We start from the raw sequence: 16,419 nt of genomic DNA, 5'->3' as shown, positions 1-16,419 counted from the left end.
ACAATAATAACTACAACAATAAAATAACAAGAGCAACAAAAGGGAATAAATAAATAAATATAAAAAAGTAAAGAAGAAGAAGAATATGACTGTGGCCTACTTGACAGATCCTAGCCCAGCCTATTCTGTTCCAGCCTGCACCATGACTTCAGCCTGGGACCCTGTATCACTGTGTGTCATGCCTGAGGCCTGCTAGTCCTGGTATATCTAGGCAACTCAAACCTTGAACCCAGGGAGGGTCCCTTATTTCCATCTTTGGTTGGAAACCTATCATCCCTGGTGGACATCTTCAGAGCCCTATGCAACTCAAATATTGAGCCCAGAGAGGATCTCTAATTTCCATCTTTGGTTGGAAACCTATCAACCCTGGTGGACATCTGCAGAAGCACATCCAGGACAGGTTCCCATTGTGACCCATGGGAGGGACCCTCCAGCTACATTGCACACTCCACCAGAAGCTCCTCAGACTTTGAGGACCCAAACAAACCTCATACAGTGCAAGCCTTGATGCCATACAAAGGAGGGACTCCTGACTCCCCCGCCAGCTAGTCCTGGTAGACACCAGCAAAGCCTCGAACAGGACCAGTCTGCATCAGGACCCACAGACAAAAGACAAAATGGGGAGACCAAAAAAAAAAAAAAATCCATCACACTAGCAAATCAAGGGAAAAGTCCAGAAAAAAAAAAGATTCTAATAAGCCATAGACAATTAGAATCTTTGAGGCAGAGCCTGACAAACAAGTCCACGAATTTGCAACTGAAGTGAAAAAAACTCATGGAAAAAGTCACACTATAACAGAAAGAACAAGATTAGACCCAGAGAGAGAAAAGGAGCCAAAACTAAGAAGAAAGTAAGAAGTCAAATACCAAAATAGACAAGTTATTAGCCATCTTAGCAAAAGCAAACACAACAATAACCCAACAAAATAGCATTAAAGTGCCACATCAGTTGAACTAAACTAAACAACAAATGAAGTAAAACTACACTTTAGTTTTAGTTTTCATCTGACAGAGCACAATCAGGAACTCTCTGTTATTTTATTTCACGACAAAACATATTTATTAATTCCAAACCCTGATTTTCTGTATTGTGCATGCTAATTTCAACTTTCTTTAAATGTGAAGAAAGTATTAAATGTATCTTCAGTCTCACCTAAATGGATTGATTAAAATGAGAAAAGTAACAAGTGCAATTGGGAAAACTGCAATATTCCTGATAAACTTAAATAAAATGTTGACATTCTACTTTGAAACTGTAATTTTTTTTCTAAAATTTTTATTTGCTAACACAAGTCTATTTCCACACTAAAGAAAAAAGTATTTGCAATACTTTATATTAAAATTAAAATATATATCTTTATATATTTTATACACAGATATAAATGTATTAATGTTTATAAAATATAGATTTGTAAACATATTTATGCTATAAATTTATAAATATACTTATATTTATACTTATATATAAATAAATATATTTATAATACATTAATATATCAATGTATAAAGTTTTATATTGCTTAATTACTTATTATAGTACATATTACATATAATATATATCAATAACATATAGTATATAGGACACATTAATGTTATGCAAAATATAAATGAATATATGCATATATTATTAATTATATTGTTGATAAAATATGATATAGAGTATATGACAATACATATTTATAAAATTATTTTATTTATTTTATGTTAAACATATACATATATATTTTCTTCCTCTCAAGAATGCTTCCCATCTATGATTTATTGTGGTATTAGGATTTGAACTTGGGACCTCAACTGGCCCAGGCATGAAAGTCTACTATAATATCCATGGGGCTATTTCACTATTTCCCCAGCCTTTTAAAAAATTACCTTCTGATAACTCTATAGGTAATGAAAATTAAATTCCCTCTTAATGTCCTTGGCCACTGTCTTAATAATCAATAGTGTAACAACTACTTATACACAAATTAGATGTTTTACATTTCTTTTTTTCCCACTTTTTTTATTTAAGAAAGGATTAATTAATTTTGTTTTACATTTCTAAGTTGAAAAAACAACTCTAGTATTATTACCACTAAATAGAGATTGGTAAAGATGATAGATAATAAGAATTTGTTTTAGAAATTCAAGGGAGAAGGCCAGGCATATTGCATAATGGTCACACACAAAAAATTCTCATGCCAGAGGAGAAAAAGCATAATGTTTATGCAAAACAATTTCATACCGGGGCTCAGAGGTTTCATGTCAGTCTTTGGCACTTCCTTAAATCAGAGCTGAACAGTGCTCTGGTACAGAAAAAAAATGAAGGAGAAGGAGATGAAAAAGGAGAAGGAGAAGAAGGAGAAGAAACAAGCAAGCAAGAATGAAAGTGTGTGAGAATCATGAGAAGCTCTGAAAGCTGCCTGGTGTATCATCTGCATTCAAACTGTCTGATTATTCAGTTGCCTCATTTCTTAATGTAAACAATATATTACTTATTTTCAATTCCTAATTTAAAAAATACTGACAAATGGGAGTGAGGCAGTAGCACAGCGGGTTAAGCACACGTGGTGCAAAGCACAAGGAACAGAGTAAGGATCCCAGTTTGAGCCCCCGGCTCTCCACCTGCAGGGGAGTCACTGCACAGGTGGTGAAGCAGGTCTGCAGGTGTATATCTTCCTCTCCCCCTCTCTGTCTTACCCTCCTCTCTCCATTTCTCTCTGTCCTATCCAACAATGACGACATTAATAACAACAACAGTAACTACAACAATAAAACAAGGGCAACAAAAGGGAATAAATAAATATAAAAATCTACATTTAAAATATTGTTTAAATTAACTATATAACTTTTCCTTTCAACACAGTATATTTTCTAAAAAATATTCATGTGATACCAACTATAAATTACTGCATTACATTTATATGTATATTAGAAAATAAATAAAACCTACTTTTAAATACTTTAGAATTGTTTGTGAGAATAAATATTTAGTTATGTTTTTACTAAGTTTTTAAAATTCCAATGGATGTATTTAGTAAATAAATCACTTTAAATAATGTAAAAATTATGTATATGCTGCCTATAGGGATTACATCTTCTAGATGTCAAAAAAGATTAATAGGACTTGCCAGAGATACTTTCCCTCTGAAATACTAGCCATATATAACCTGAAAGAAATCTGTCTTAATACTAAACTCTTGCTATTCTAAATAACCTAATGATTTACTTTTTGTCTAATTACCAAATCTGGCAAGTAACACAAAAATCAGATGGACTGTTTCATTTGAATCTAAAGTAAACTGTGAGGTAAAATCAATAAAATCCCTTGAGCCAGATATACATTTTCAAAACTATTCTTTTGTGACCACAGACATAATGGAATTATAATAAACTACTTTAAAGTCCTTTTGGAATAGTTCTGTTATAATAACCGTAATTAGTTCACATGAATTCACTGAATCTCAAGAATACTTACAGGATGTTTATAATTTTATAATATTTCTAAATAGTTCTAGGAAGACTGAACCATCACTATCAGTAGCACAACAGCCTGAGGCACCATATGACTCAGGTTCAATCCCTGGCACAAATATAAACAATAGCTCAATATTGTTATCTCTCTACATATACATGTGTTTGTGTGTGTGTGTGTATGTGTGTGTGTATATACACATATTTAAGTGTGTATTTGACTGATTATAGTGTACATATCAATAATACACCAGGAATAAGGACATTCCACCCTCAGTGGAACATGAAACACTTATTAACTTAAGCTGATATATTTCTCCTGAAATATCAAATCAAATCTAGATTTCATTAAAGTAATTATCAGAATAGAATAAAGCCCTTAGAAGTAAAGAGAGGTGAATATCTTTGTGTCCTTGAAACAGGCAAATATTTCCTACATATAAAGCGTTAAAAATAAAATAAATATAAAGAGAAATTTACTTAATAACTACATTAAAGTCAAATTATTAGTTAGACAGCCCACATGGAAGGTCACATGCTTTGTGGTGCATGACCCAACTTCAGTGTTGTGGTGTCATTCTCTCTCTCTCTCTCTCTCTCTCTCTCTCTGAAAAAGTTGTCCCAGAGCAGTGAAGCCCTAGCAAAGACACACACACTGATCAAAAAAAAAAAAAGAAAAAGAAAAAAATAAGAAAATCATATAACCAAACAGAGAGTTTTTAAAATTACAATGATAAATATATTATAAATGAAAGGGCTAGGTGGTTTCACTGTTTTCAGCTCAGCTTGTATGGAGCTTGAAGAAATCATGTTAAGTGAAATAAGTCAGAAAGAGAAGGATGAATATGGAATTATCTTCCTCACAGGCAGAAGTTGAAAAACAGGATCAGAAGAGAAAACGCTAAGCAGAACTTGGACTGGACTTGGTGTATGGCAACAAAGTAAAAGACTCTGGGGTGGGTGCGGGGGAGAGTTCAGGTTCTGGAACAGGATAGCAGAGGACCTAATGGTGGTTGTATTGTGTGGAAAACTGAGAAATGTTATGCATGTAGAAACTACTGTACTTACTGTCAACTGTAAAATATTAGTTCCTCAGTAAAGAAATAAAAAAAAGAAAAAAGAAAGAAAAGAAAGGGCTAGGTGGCGGTGCACCTGGTTAAGTGCACACATTACAATGCTCAAGGTCCTAGGTTTGAGCCCCAGGTCTCTACCTGCAGGGGAAAGTTTCATGAGTGGTGAAGTAGTGCTGCAGGTGTCTTTCTTTCTCTCTCCCTCCCTATTCCCCCATCCCTCTCAATTTCTTTCTGTTCCTATCCAATAATGAAATAAATAAAAATATATGATAACAATACACAATAATTGGTGGAGGGTTTCAGAAGAGGAATGTTACCTATATAATAGGGCCCATTGGAAAGAGCAAAAGTCACTGATAGTGGAAGTGAGGAACTATAACAGGCCTATAAACAGACTAGCACATCACAGATAACAACTTATTCACTTACATGTGAGTCAGCAGAAGTTATTTAAATGGGAATACAGGGAGCAAACATGAATAGGAGAAAAGTTATGCTATATCTGTAAAACAATTATCAAATAGACTATCATATGTAAAATCAGAGTATATTTTCTTTAGAAGGAAATTAAAAATATAGCAAAGATGCATTTGAAGGATATTAGAAGTATTTCAAGCATTTGCTACAAGTTATGAAATACATCAAAAACTTTTCAAAATGCAGTAGTGTTAAACAGATATATAAAGTATTTGGGAATTAAAATAATAAAAGTGAATGTCTCTAGACTGAACATTATAAAATAATATTGAGATACAGCAAATGAGACCTAAAAAAGGCATGTAAATCATATGGGGCTTTGTCATAATATACACCAAAAATAAGTATTTTCTATCTTTATTTTATTTTTTAAAGTATTTATGTATGTATGTATGTATATATGTATGTATTTATTTAGTGGGAGAAGAAAAGAGAGGGAATGGGAGGGGAAGGGAGGAAAAAGGAGGGGGAGATGAGGAGAGAATAAGCCAGAGCATCTGTCTGGCAGATATAATGCTAAGGACTGATCTCTGAACCTTATGTATGTAAGTCCCCTCCTTCATTATGAAAACACTTTCCAAACAGCTAAGTGAGAACATATTCATTGTCATGACATTTTATTCTGGAAAAAAATAATACCTACGTTTGAACCTAAGATTCCAAAGATAGTTTTACCAGTCAAAGGGAACCCTGAGGCTGGAAGACAGCTCACACTTTCGGATGCCTAACAACCCAGGTTCAAGTCCCCAACAAATATATGAAATCACCGTGCATAGCATCTTTACTAATGGAAGAGAAACACTAGTATTTCTCCTTTTCTCACTCTTCCTGTCTCTCTTTCTCTCTCGATCTGAATTTATAAAAGGAAAAGAGGAGGGGAACAATATCTGGAGAGAGTAGTGGAATCTCACAGGCACAAAGCCCTCATACCAAAAAATAAAATAAAATAATAAAATGAAATGTCTGTCTGTAGGGTTCTAGCATTAAACAGCAGATACAGGTTTTGTTCCCACATCTGATTAACTGAAAACTATATTGCCTCAGGAATACCAACATGTGCCAAGAGTTAGTATACTAATAATTGAAACTCTGTGAATGCTCTCTTTTTTATTACAGTGAAAAAACATGTTTCTTTTGACATTGTGAGATTTGTCAGTGATTTTCAGTTTTGTCTGACAATAATCATTACACCACATCTATAAAGCAGGAGATGCATCAATGGTACGCTAGAATTGGCCTCCCAGCTTTGAGGCTGAATGACTGAAAGAAACATTATGATCAAGCTACTAGAACTATTATGAAACAATGGATTAATACATGTGCGGTTACATGTATTCCGTGTACGAGTAGAGTCATCTATGTTGATGAACTCTTCCCTCATCTTTTTTAAACATAATGAGAAATAGTTTGTAGTCAACCTTACTCTGAAGCTTGTTATAGATTTTATAATTAGTGCTAATTGTTTTACACAAAAATAGAAGGGAAATTATTGCCATTGATTCAAGCAGTTAACTGGGTGTTAATGGGATGTCATTTTGCATAATTCAATTATAGCTTGTTGACATTAAAAAGTAATTGAACATCCTGTAGCCAGCTTTTAATGGTCAGTTGCAGATATTCACTTTAACATGCTACTCAGAGTGCAATTTGACTTCTTTACTCAGTGCATGGCAAATTCTAAATAGTTATGCACTATTTGTTTCCAATTAGTTCTTAATTGACAATTCTTCTCAGGTGTTTAATTCTTCCCCTTTTTCATTTTTTAGTCCTTGGAATTATGTGAATTTCTTCTTGGGCTTAAATATTATCAATTCTTGCATGCTTTGCTCCTATGGCTTATATATTTTAATTAGTATTTGGGAGTTTGTTATTTCAGTCTTAATATGTAGGAATAATTGACAATAAGATAGTAAGGTACACTTTATATAAAGTGGGCTAAGTTACCACAAAATATGGCAAAATAAAGCAGAACTTGATGGAAATTCCAGATGATGTCTCTATTAACAAGATTTAGAAATTTGCACATCTAAGGATGCAGCCAAAGCATTACCCCAGTGGAAATACCACATTATAGCAGATACTTGGTATGTAGACTAGAGAGATATGACTGAATCTTTCTGTCTCTGCTGACGAGTTGTGCCTAAATCTTGAATAACTATGAAGATGGATGACCAGTTGGTAAACCTCAATAATTAATTTTACATTTGTCTAAAATTCAGATTATGTTTAAGGATAGGGGCACACTAGTAAATAAATTTGAAAACCTCATGCTCAGGGGTCCAGCAGTGGCACATCTGGTAAAGCACACATGTGACTATGTATCAAGTCCCTAGTCCTTACCTGCAGATGGGAAGTTTCACAAACAGTGGAGCAGTACTTCAGGTGTGTCTTCCACTTCTTCCAGCACTCTCCCTCTCTATTTATGTCTCTATTAGAATGAAAGACAATTAAGGAAAAAATAAAAGGGAAAATTTTATCCCCAGGAGTGATGGAGTCTTTGTGTAGGCACCTAGCACCAGAGATATCCATGGTAGCAAAAATTCTAATTAAAATAATGAATTTTTTAAACAGAAAAAAAAAAGGAAAGCAAGAAAGAGAAAAAGAAAAGAAATCAACTTGCCCTTAGGAATTTACATTCTAGTGTGGGAAAGTCAGTATAGTCAGATATACACAAACAAATGTAATATCAATTATGTAAGTGCTATAAAGAAAAGCATGACAAAGAAAATAATGGTAATAATACCATTATATGTCATGGTTCAAGAGGACATTATAAGAAGATAACAAGTACAAAACATAGGTAAGGGCTATGACAATGGTAGATACTGGGATCAGACCATGTAAATATCAACCATAAGAAAGAGCTCGGCGGGAGTTGGGTAGTAGCGCAGTGGGTTAAGCACGCATGGTGCAAAGCGCAAGGGCCGGCATAAGGATCCTGGTTCAAGTCCCTGGCTCCCCACCTTCAGGGGAGTTGCTTCACAGGAAGTGAAGGAGTTCTGCAAGTGTCTATCATTCTCTCCCCATCTCTGTCTTCCCCTCCTCTCTCCATTTTTCTTTGTCTATCCAACAGCAATAATAACTACAACAATAAAAAAAAATGGCAACAAAAGGGAATAAATATTAAAAAAAAAAAAAAAAAAAAGAGTTCGGCATGAGTCAGGAGGCCAAACTGTAGAGCACATTAAGCAAAGGTGAAGTAGAAGATAAAGATAGAACCATAATAAGGTGACAGATCATCTTACCCTCAAATGATCCAGCAAGAACTTTGGGTTTTGTCCCAAGTCAGACAAGAAATCATCACTGGAGAGCACGTGAGTAAAATATTTCTTTCTCAGTTAATTCTACTTTGCCTTTTTGTCTACATGAAGGACATGTCTGAAAGGTACGAAAATTTACAGAATAAACAAGTAATATTTACCTTCTGATTCTAAAACTAGGCAAATAATATCTTTTGCATCTCGAGTTCATAGCTGACTAGATTTATTATATTTCTTGTCACATTAAATTATAATTAAGTTGGAATTTCTGTCCTTTTTCTAAATTATGAGCTTCCTGGGCACAAAACCATTAATTCTTTCTAGAACTCAGTGAAAGGCCTGTAAATACTTTTTAAAATTGACACAAAGCTAGTAAACATGATCTTTTAACATGATTGCTTATACTTCCCCAGTCTATAGAATAATAAGCACATCTCTTCTTTTGTTCTTCCTATAGAAGGTCATTGGTTGTAACATGGAATTAATCTGACTTTTTACATGCCTTCCAGTAAAACCGATCTTCATAACTCAAAATCCAGACTTTATAGGCTCATGTGTATTATTTACTCTTTATTTTGTTAAATCAGAGAGAAATACAACTTCCTATGATAGTGTCTTTCCTTTCTAAAATAGGCTTGCTATTTACCACTCAATGACCTAACTGATTTCTAAGAACCACTGTTGAAAGTGAAAGATGTCATTTATAGATATGATATTAGATTAATTGACCTTCTCAGAAATACTAAAATACTGTTGTTTTTTTTCATACTCAAATATCTTAAATGTCAGACCAAAGTAAATTCAAATCTGAAACTTAAAAATAGTAGGACAACGTATGCTATTTATAAATATTGAAAGAATTAAAATCTCAGAACGCCATTTGGCAAAGCTTTAAACACATGGCAATATTTTAACCTTTTAAATCCTACATTAAATTTACTTTTTCCTACATATGCCAATCTCCTTCATTACTTACTTTGTGTTTATTGTGTTCTTATTAAAACTAACAAGAAATAGATATCTATAGCCAGTGATTTTTTTAAATCTTTTAAATATGTTTACCATGAAGAGATGAAGTAGAATATACAGCTTTTATAAATAATATACAAACATTCTTATCACCTGACTATAAACAGATATTAAAGAATGGTCTCTCCTGTGCATCATTTAGATAGCAATTAACTATATATAAGACTGTTCTCTTGATTGTCCATCATAACAAGTAATCTAAGTGTTTTAGTAATCAAAACATTCAACAAAGTGTTTGAAACTATACCCTGTACATCTTCTATATACTACAGAGAGGTAGTTGAGGAGGAAGTTAACTCACATTTAAGAAGACTTAAAACCAAGTAAAAATGTTTCTTATTTTTTCACATACATACACAGTTCCCATTCTGCTGAACCATAACAATCCCAGATTCATTACCAGGCCTTGCCTGGGAATCGAAAGAAATAATAAACGCATTTAGAACAGGACCTGTAGATCTCTCCAAATGCCCCTCCTTTAGGTTTCTACTTTGACTACCAGACACACTGCTATCTTAAACTTGCTTGCAATATCCATCTGCTTGTCACTAGAACTGTGTGTCAGGAAAAATAGCCAGTGACTCTCTGATCTATCTTCTTTCTCCTGCACTTCACTATCAAGCTCCTTACTACCTTGGTATTCAGAGTGGCTCAGTTTCCCTGACTGTCACTTCTATTATCCTTTTTATAAAAGGCCTTATACATTTGAGGAGAGACTTCAACACCACAGTAATCAGATGATCAAGCTAATATTACCACCAAAAAGACAATTTCATGAGACACATGTTGATACAATGCACTGAAGCAAACACAAGAGACTAAATTTTTGATGTATTTCTATCAAAAATGTATAACTGGAATCTAATCATAGTTAGGATCCACAAGTACAAAATGATCTCTAATATTAAAAAGATGTCATGGTTATGAAAAATAAAGTCTAGGGAAGTGTTCCAATGTAAAGGCAATTAGAAAATGGCAACTAAACATAGTATATGATAAGAAGTTTGACTTTAAGAACATTTTCTTCTAAAATAGAACAATTGATAAATTAAATCTAAATGTGTTAATGAAAGAGAATGCTGTTTTTTAGAAACTCTGCACTGAATTCTTTAAAGGCCATGTTGTTTGCAACTTTTGTACAAACATTTCAGCAAAAAAGTAATGTAAATATACTAAAATATTAACACTGTGGGAATCTGAATGAAGTACCTTTGGGGGCTATTTGTGCTATTTTTATACTTCCCTGTAGTTTGAAATATTTTCAAAACACAAAATTAAATATCTCTGAGCCAAAACTGAAAATGAGTATATCTTCTCTTCCTAAGCTAATTTTTTTTACAGGTAGGAAAGAAAGAAATAAGGACATAAAGGAAACAAGGCCAGAAAGCTAGATCACCAGACAGAACTCATGCCTAGCCATATGCCTTGCTCCACAGAAAGTATTGTGACCAGAGCAAGCTCTGGTGTTGTGATGGCTCTCTTCTCTCTGTCTTTTTCTTTAGTTGAGTGAATTGCAGCAAGCAAGTGGGAAGAACTAAAAAAAAAAAAGACACCATAAAGTACTTAATCAAACATTTTCTACTAATACCTAGATACCTTCTTCACCTACTTTCTGTTTTACTTCCCTCAATCACTCTAACCCTGTCAGTCTAACCTTGTCAGTAAAAGAAAGGACAACAAAAGCTGGGAAAGAACAAGAGACCAGCACACTTTAATGATGGCTGTTTTGGTCACTACCAGGTCACCTCATCATCTGGGGCCCTAGTCAGAAAATCCTGGGATTCCCATATAGATATCATGGTCCTAGATCTCTAACAGATCCCTCTCTCCACCATCACCGGTCATCTCCATCAAAAACATCATAAACCCTCTTATGGGCCTCTACAAGACCTTGTCTTCAATTAGAACAACAATAGTACAGATTACTCTCTGAAGGGAGGCTGGGTCAACCTACTACCACTTGAGGAAAACTGGTCTTGAAATGAGGGCAGCCTAGAATTTTCCTAGCTATGACCATGGGATGTGAGCTCAGACTGACAGGGACACAGAGGATACACAGCCTCCTGTGCTAAATATGGACAGACATGGGCCCTAGGTCAGATCAATGGGGTTTACTATGAACAGTATTTATATACTTTTCCCATATTTTGGGAGCTTTCTGCCCATATGCAGTTTTCTATTCCTATCCTCAACTTGACAAAATCTTCCCAGACAATATTCTTAGCCCTCCTGCATGTCCTGGGCGCCTTGAAGATACCTAAAATTATCTGCCTAGCTCCTTCCAACATGAAGTCCCCAAATCTCATCTGTTCTATTCTTACCTTTAGGCTCCTGATTATTAAACAATTTGTTCTGCTTTATATCTTAATGCTTTTCAGCCACCAAGATGCAGATACTACCATGACACCAACCTGACTTCCCTGAGCAGATGACCTAACTAATATGTCCTGGAACCCCACCTACCCAGATCCCTATCCCACTAGGGAAAGATAAAAATGGATTGAGGGCTATGAATCAACATGTCAATGCCCATGTCCAACGGAGAAGCAATTATAGAAATCAGACCTTCCACTTTCTGCACCATATAACGATCTTTGGTCCATGCTTTTAGAGGGATAGATAATAGGGAAACTTCCACTGGAGAGGGTGGGATATGAAACTCTGGTAGTGGGAATTGTATGCAGTTCTACCCCTCTTATCCCACAATCTTGTCAATCATTATTAAATCACTAATAAACTATATAATAAACATAAAATTAAAATTAAATACCTCAGAGTAGTGGAATCACTCCTGCATGAGACTCTGGTTCCTCAAAAAAGTAAGGAAGGAAAGGAGAGGAGGAGGAAATGAAAGAAGGACGAAGGACTGAGCTAAGGAGGCAATGGATGAAGGAAAAGAGTAAGGAGAAGGAAGGAATAATACAAGGAAGAAAAGAAAAAGAAAGGAAGGAGGTAATTAAGAAAGGGAAAGATGAAAACAAGGAAATCCCTTAAATATTAACAGTCTGATAAAAGTAAGCCTAGAAAGAGGAATTAGAAATACTTTAACAAGTTCAGAAGTGCAATCATAGGGTCTTCCCCAGTCTGAAAGAAAAGGAGGAAGGGATAGATGGCTAAAGAATGAGGTTTTGTGATACACTGAGGACACCAAGTAAACAAGAGGGGCTTGAAAACAGCTATCAGAACAAGGCCAAGAATCCCCCCCCCCAACAAGTGTCAGAAAAATTATATGTTCCTTAAAAACAAACTTTTTTTTTTCTTATGCAAGAAATTTTCTGTCTAAATGAGATAAGTAGTCCAAATAAGGAAAGTCAGTGGGACTCATGAAGAGAATGAATTAATTCTAACATGGCATGGTAAAACAGATACACTATTCAGATGGGTTATTTTGCAGATTATATTCTAACTTTTGAGTAATCAAATATTTGACAATGTTATTTTAAATAATAATATTAATAAAAATATAAAAGAAATATTCCTATATTCATTATTCTAATATATACAAAAAATGAGAAATGTCCCTAGGTGGAAAGTTACTTTACTTGAACAGATTGCATACTTGAAAAAACAAAAATGACATAGACACTAAATAGAAACTTGACTTACTGCTTTTTCTTTTTTTTTTTTTTTTGCCTCCAGGGTTATTGCTGGGGCTCAGTGCCTGCACCATGAATCCACTGCTCCTAGAGGCCACTCCCCCCCCTTTTGTTGCCCCTGTTGTTGTAGCCTTGTTGTGGTTATTATTGCTGTTGATGATGTCTTCATTGTTGGATAAGACAGAAATAAATGGAGAGAGGAGGGGAAGACAGAGAGGGGGAGAGAAAGATAGACACCTGCAGACCCACTTCACCACCCAAAAAGCGACTCCCCCCAAGGTGGGGAGCCTGGGACTCAAACCAGGATCCTTACGCTGGTCCTTGCGCCCGCCGCCCTTAACTCGTTACACTACTGCCCAACCCCCTACTTGATGCCTTTTCAAGTCAAAGTAAAATCCTACTAAGACTAAATATAGCCAGATCTTCTCCATTTCAAGAAACATTTCTTTTGTAGTATCTTTCCAAGGACATTTCTCTCAAATTTTACTATGACAGTTAATTTTTGTGTAACTTCTAACCTCTATTAGCAGAATTTCCTGATGTAAGAAATGTTGTATTTTATAAGGTAGGCAATAAATCATGCAGATAAACTTTCATTATAAGATGGAATGACTTTATGTATGTTTATTATTTATTTATTTATTTGTTCCACCAAAGTATCAGAAAAAAAGAAAACAGGAGAGCTTCTTTCTAATCTGTTTTTTATGACCCACCTAGTAGTTACAAAAACTGAAAATTAAGGAAATTAAATAGCTTCTGAGAATTGTAAAAATAGACATTAACAGAAAATTTTATTTATCCTCAACCAACTTTCAAAAGCATTGATAATTATGCTAATTATAATTTAATAATGGTTTACAAGATTATAAGAACAATTCTGATTGCACCCACCACAGTCACCAACATAGTTCTCACAAAGTATTTTAAACAGCTTGGCTACATTCATTTTTTTTTTGAGTGTTGTGTGAGTTTGTGTATAGTCCATGTATGAGTGAAACCATCTGATAGTTATCTTTGACCTCCTTATTTATTTTGCTAAGTATAATCACCTCAAGTTCCATCGTTTTTGTCCTGAAGGACACAAAAGCATCTTTTTCAATTGTAGAACTGTATTCCATTGAATATATGACCTATATGCCTAAGAGAGGTATTGTTGGATCATAAAGTGTTTCTTTTTTTTTTTTTAGATCCATACATTTTCTTCAGTGGAAAGATTATGGAATTATTTTTTTATTCTTTTTTAAAAATCTTTTTATTTACTTATTACTGGATAGAGTCAGAGAGAAATTGAGATGGGAGGGAGAGACAGAGATAGGGAAAGAGACAGACACCTACAGCCCTTCTTCACCACTTTGAAGCTTTCTCCCTGTAGGTGAGGACTAGGGGCTTAAACTATGGTCCTTTAGCACTGTAATGTGTGCACTTAACCAGGTGCACCACTGCCTGGCCCCTAGTATTTCCATTTTTAAGGATTCTCCATACTGTTTTCTACAGGATCTATACCAGTATGCATTCCCACTAACAGTGTCCCAGAGTTCCTTTTTCTCCAGATCCTTGCTAACATTTGCAGTCTCTTCATTTGCTGATGTAAGTTATTCTTACAGCAGTATGGTTTTAATTTGCATTTCTCTAATGATAAGTGAAACCTGTCTTCATCAGTCTGTGAGCCATATGTATCTTTTCTTTCTTTTTAAATTTTATTATATCAATTTATTTATTGGAGACATCCAGAAATTGATAGGGAATAAAGAGATAGGGAAAGAGACAGAGACACCTGAAGACCTGCTTCACCACTTGTGAAGGTTTTCCCCTGCAGGTGGGTACTGGGGGTTAAATCTTGGTCCTTGTGCATTGTAACATATGTGCTCAACCAGTGCACATGACCCGGCTCTCATGTCTTCTTTGGAAAGCAGAAGTCTGTTCATATCTTTTGCCCACCTTTATTACATTTTTTTGTTGCTTGTTTTTTTTTACCGTTTCTTATTATTAAGATGTATGAGTTATTTTTAGATGTTTGATACTAATCCCTTGTCAGGTGTGTGATGTGAAAATATCTTCTCCCAGTTTCTGGATAGCCTGTTTACCTGAAGTTTCTTTTGATTTGTAGAAGATATTCAATTTTATATAGTTCCATTTTTAATCTAGTTTCAATTTCACATGCTCATAATCATGAGTCTCTGAAAACATCTTTGATGTTAAGGTCCCAAAGTGTTCCACTGAATTTTTTTCCACTATTTTATAACTTCATACCTAGTATTCACATCTTTGAATCATTTTTAGTTAATTTTAATGTATAATGTTAACTGGTAGGCTAGTTTCATTTTTCTACATTTGACTACCCAATATTTCCAACATAGTTTATTGAAGAGGGATTCTTTTTCCCATTGAACTGGCTTTTCCCCCTTGTTATATGTTACATATTCATTTATGCATAGATTTTGTGACTGTGCTTTCTATCCTATTCCAATGGTCTGAGTGCCTGATTTTTTTTCCTATGTTACTCTGTTTTGATTACTATTGTTTTGTCATATTAAACTGAACTAGGGAGTGTGATACTGCAGTAGAGATGTTACCAAAAATAGGTAAGAAAGCAGACTGATAGTAGATTAGAAAAGTAGATAAGAAGTAGAAAACCAAAATAATTATTCAAAGAATCAGTATAACCAAGAGCTGGCTTCTCAAAAAGATAAATAAAGGAGAACTATTGGTTAGACACACCAAATGGCAGCACAAGAAAGTTGTTAGCAGCATTATTCATTAATAGCTAGAATATGAAAACAAATTAAATATCCAGTAACTACTGGGCAGGTAAATAAATATGATATATAAATAAAATTTAATATTAATTGGGGATAGATAGTAAATGAAGAATTGATATAGTAGAGATGTGGTTAATTCTAACAAATGAATTACAGTTAGTAAAAGAAGCCAGATATAGAGCCATATATTTCAGTTCATATATTATGCTTAGAAAAAAAAAACAGATCTGTAGAGACGGAAAGCAGGTTAGTGTTGCCTGAGGTGAAGGGAAAAGGAAAATGCTAATTAAGTACATATGAACCTGGCAGATCTTATTGAAATAACGGAACTATTCTAAACTTGATTCATGTTGATTGTTGAATAATTTTATTAATCTACTGAAAGTGCTGAGCTATGTAATTGCAGTAATGATCTCTTTTTTTTGTTACCTGTAAAACTATAAATTATTATAATTTTTAAAGCTATATATAAAGTTATAAAACTACATCTCAAAGAAGACTTTTTTTAAATGCCTCAATAAAGTTGTTCTTAAAATAGGGCTTCTGGGGGCCAGGAGATGTTTTATCAGTATGACTCACATTTTACCATGCAGGAAGAATTCAGTTTGAGCTCTCAGTCACCACATGGGATTACTATGAAAAGAAAAACTTCACAAAAAGAGTAGCAATGTTGTGGTGTCTTATTCTTTTTGTAATTCCTTTTAATATTTATTGCCACCAGAGTTATCACTGGGACTCAGTGCTTGGACAATGAACTGCTTCCAGTGGTCAG

This window comes from Erinaceus europaeus, chromosome 2 (assembly GCF_950295315.1).
Source record: "Erinaceus europaeus chromosome 2, mEriEur2.1, whole genome shotgun sequence".
NCBI lineage: Eukaryota > Metazoa > Chordata > Mammalia > Eulipotyphla > Erinaceidae > Erinaceus > Erinaceus europaeus.
The sequence above is the reverse complement of the archived record's forward strand: the minus strand, read 5'-3'. Positions refer to the sequence as shown.